Source organism: Myodes glareolus, chromosome 22 (assembly GCF_982192425.1).
Source record: "Myodes glareolus chromosome 22, mMyoGla1.1, whole genome shotgun sequence".
NCBI classification, from domain to species: domain Eukaryota; kingdom Metazoa; phylum Chordata; class Mammalia; order Rodentia; family Cricetidae; genus Myodes; species Myodes glareolus.
This window is the reverse complement of record NC_142047.1, coordinates 49,767,552-49,771,151: the sequence shown is the minus strand read 5'-3', so window position 1 is coordinate 49,771,151 and position 3,600 is coordinate 49,767,552.

Below are 3,600 nucleotides of genomic sequence, written 5' to 3'. Positions count from 1 at the left end.
GCCAACGGGCCAGCCTTGCTAAAGGCTATGGTAGCCCTTGTTGGTATGGTCATTATTTCATGCAAGAGTAACTGTTCTACCTTAAAGCCACCCATTAGAAGTACATAACTCAATAGTTCAGTTAGCTGACAGCTCTCTCAGCCCTCTCCCAGCCCTTCCTGGGTCCACCTGCAGCCCTGGCAACCACTAATCCGATTTCCATCTCTGGATTTGCCTGTTCTGGGTACTTCCTGTTGGTGAGATCACACACGTTGTGGCCTGTTGCATCGTCTGGCTTCTTTTCCTGAGCATCGTGGGTTTGGGGAGACAGGGAATGTTGTTCTGTTTTGCTTTTGGAGACAAAGTCTTGTTATGTAGCCCAGGCTGGCTTTGGACTTGAGGTCTGGTCTCTGCCCCTGGAGTGGGGGTCACGGGCATGCTCCATACCCACCAGACAGTGGGTTTTGAGGTCTGTGTGCAGGACAGTGTCGGTACCCCAGTCCTCCCTCTGTGGCTCTTGAATACACTTGTGTGGCTCCATCTTGGATAGCAGCCTGGGAAAAGGGAACCTCAAGTGAGGAATTACCTCCATCAGATTGGACTTGTGGACATGTCAGTGGACATTTTCTTGATGATGTGAGAGGGCTCAGCCCACGGTAGGTGGTGCCATCCCTAGGCTGGTGGTCCTGGGTGGTAGAACAAAGCAAACTGAGCAAGCCAAGGAGAACAAGTCAATAAGCAGAACTCCTCTAAGGCCTCTCTCTGCATCAGTTTCCGTTTCCAGGTTCCTGCCTTGAGTTCCTGCCCTGATTTCTCACAATGATGGACAAAACCTATAAAACGAAATCGACCCTTTCCTCCCCAGGGTGCTTCTGGTCTGTGTTTCCTCACAGCAACAGGAGCAAACTGGGGGAGCACTCCAGAGTTTGGATGAACCGTGACTGCTGTTTCCATTCCAAGCTATTGCAAGTGTATTCCCGGAAGAAGACACAGGGTACTTTCAAAGGACAACTTTGGGGTGCTGGTGATAGCTCAGATGTTAAGAGCACTGACTGTTCTTTCAGATGTCCTAAGTTCAATTCCCAGCATCCACCTGGTGGCTCACAAGCATCTATAATGAGATCTGATGCTCTCTTCTGGCCTGCAGGCACACATGCAAGCAGAACACTGTATACATAATAAATACATCTTTTAAAAAAAATGACTTTAGCTTTTAGCCTTTCCAGCTGCAGGGGGGCTCAGCCCTCTTGAGGACAGAGAGCTTTCTCTTGGCCCAGGTCTTTCTTATTTTTTCCAATTTACACCTTTAACAAGTTTATTTCCATATCCCCAAAACATCCTAATTAAGCTTTCAAAGGGACAATGCCAAATGCAAATTCTCGATTAAGGAATGTCACAGTGTGCAGGATTTTTCTCAACCAAGTTTTGCATAGACTTCCTACCCTTAGATTCCCTGTGTCAAAGAGAAGGTGCTGAAGACAAAGGGCAGATTAAGGCTACATTCCAGAGGCAGCCAGCTGTGGAGCTGTCCCTACACTTCTTTCTTTCTTTCTTTTTTTCTTTCTTTCTTTCTTCCTTAACTTATTTTTTTGGGGGGGGGGCTAGCCTTGAACTCAGAGATTGACCTGTCTCTGCCTCCCAAGTGCTGGGATTAAAGGTGTGAGCCACCACTCCTGGCAGGGCCTTCTTTCTAGTTTTTCAATTCTGAGAATTTTTTATGTATTCTGGCACCTGCCCTTCATCAGATAGATAATCTGCAAGTACTGAAGCCCAGTCTGTGGCTTTCTTCTTGTTGTTTTCTTTCTTTTCTTTAAAAAAAAAAAAAAAAGGATTTCCCAGCCAGGCATTGAGGTACACACCTTTAATCCCAGCAATCAGGAGGCAGAAATAGGTGAATCTCGGGTAGTGAGGCCAGATGGTCTTCAGAGTGAATTCCAGGACAGCCAGAGCTGTTACAATGAAACTCTGTGTTGAAAAACAAAAACAATAATAAAAATGTTCCCCCCATACAGTATATTCTGATCACGACTGTCCCCTAACTCCTCCCAGATTCTTCCCTCCTCCCCTGAAAACTTTCATTATTATTTTAAATTCTGTGTGGGTATATGTATCTGCATGTGGGAATTGTTATCCCAGGTCACAGAGTTCCCCAGCTAGGAGACCAAGCCCTATATGTAAAATCAAAGAGCCTTTATTCTTGTTCAAGTTCAAATTCAGGTTCTCCAGGTGACCAAAGTATGGGTGTGAAAGAAGAGGCCCGAGCTCAGTTGGGGTGGGGGTTTTATAATACCAGAGGTTGGGTTAAGGGATTTCTACAGTTCAGGACCCCTGATTGGCTGACATTTGTCTAGGGGTGTTCTGGTGAAAAGTGATGGGTGTGTGCGGGCAGGTGATCCTGTTTACAATGGTTGGAACGTGAGGAATTTCCTTTGGATGGTTTGTTCCTGGGTAGTCTCAGTTTGTGGTCTTTCTTGGAACCAGGTATTGCCTCTAGGTAAACCACTGAGACTCGGACCTCTATTGGGCCATCTGTTGCCCTGCTCTTATGCTGAATGCCCAATGGCAGCAGGGCAGCCAGCCTGCCCGTATATCTGGGCTGCCAGGGGAGCAGGCAGAGTGCTAGATGGGGCTCCATGGTTGCAGGGAGGAGCAAAGGGTTGAAGAGGAACAACCAGTGAGGGGCAGGGGTGTCCCCACACCCACTCTTCACCCTTCCTGGGCTGGTCACAGCCAGAACTTTCTCAGCCCCTTTCTAGTCTGCCTCCTCTGCCAGGCCAGCCCCACCTCAGCCTGGAGGGCCTCCTGATGTCTATTTCTTGCTCTCCTTGGTCCTCAGAGTTTAATGCCAAGAAGGGCAGATATACCTGACACAGGAAGTACTTGAATCCTGTCGAAAGGCACACAGACAATTGCTACTGAGGCTGATAATCCTTGGGGGTGAGGACCAACTGTTCCACTGCCCACAGAGATGGAAGGGGCCCCAGACCTCAAAGGGGACCCAACTTCATAACCACCCAGCCAGGATAACACCCTGGATGCCCAGTCTGGTCATTGCCCTGCGTTAAAGCTTCAGACCATTCAGAGATGGCTTCCCAGGTATGAACTGATTGTCAGTGTCTCTGTAGCTGTTTCCTGCTGGAGGGTAAGGTGCCCCACCTCCTCCAGAACTCAGGATCCCTTCCAGAAGCTTCCAACAGCACCCTGCCGAAAAATCAGCCATGCACCTAAGCCCAAGGCCCAGCTTGGCTGCCAGATGGGCTCTGGACACTAAAGTTTCAGGTCTTTATTGCAGCCAGCTGGCACTGGGTGACTGATTACCCCTTCCCAGCCTTGTTGGACCAGCTAAGTCAGACTCCAGGCTGGACAAAGTTGGGGACCTTTACCACGTCTGCTTTCACTTACTTTTCTTTGGATGAGACTCTTGCTTGTAGTCTTGGTTGGTCTTGAACTTGTTATGTATTCAAGGATGACCCGGATGCTCCTCTACCCTCCACCTCCAGAGTGCTGGAACCACAGGGTACTGGGTTCTGGTGTGCCATGCTAGGCAAGCACCACCAAATGAGCCCCACCCACAGCCACTCTGTCTCATTTTGAGCTCCCCAGGTGATTCCTGCAGGTTGC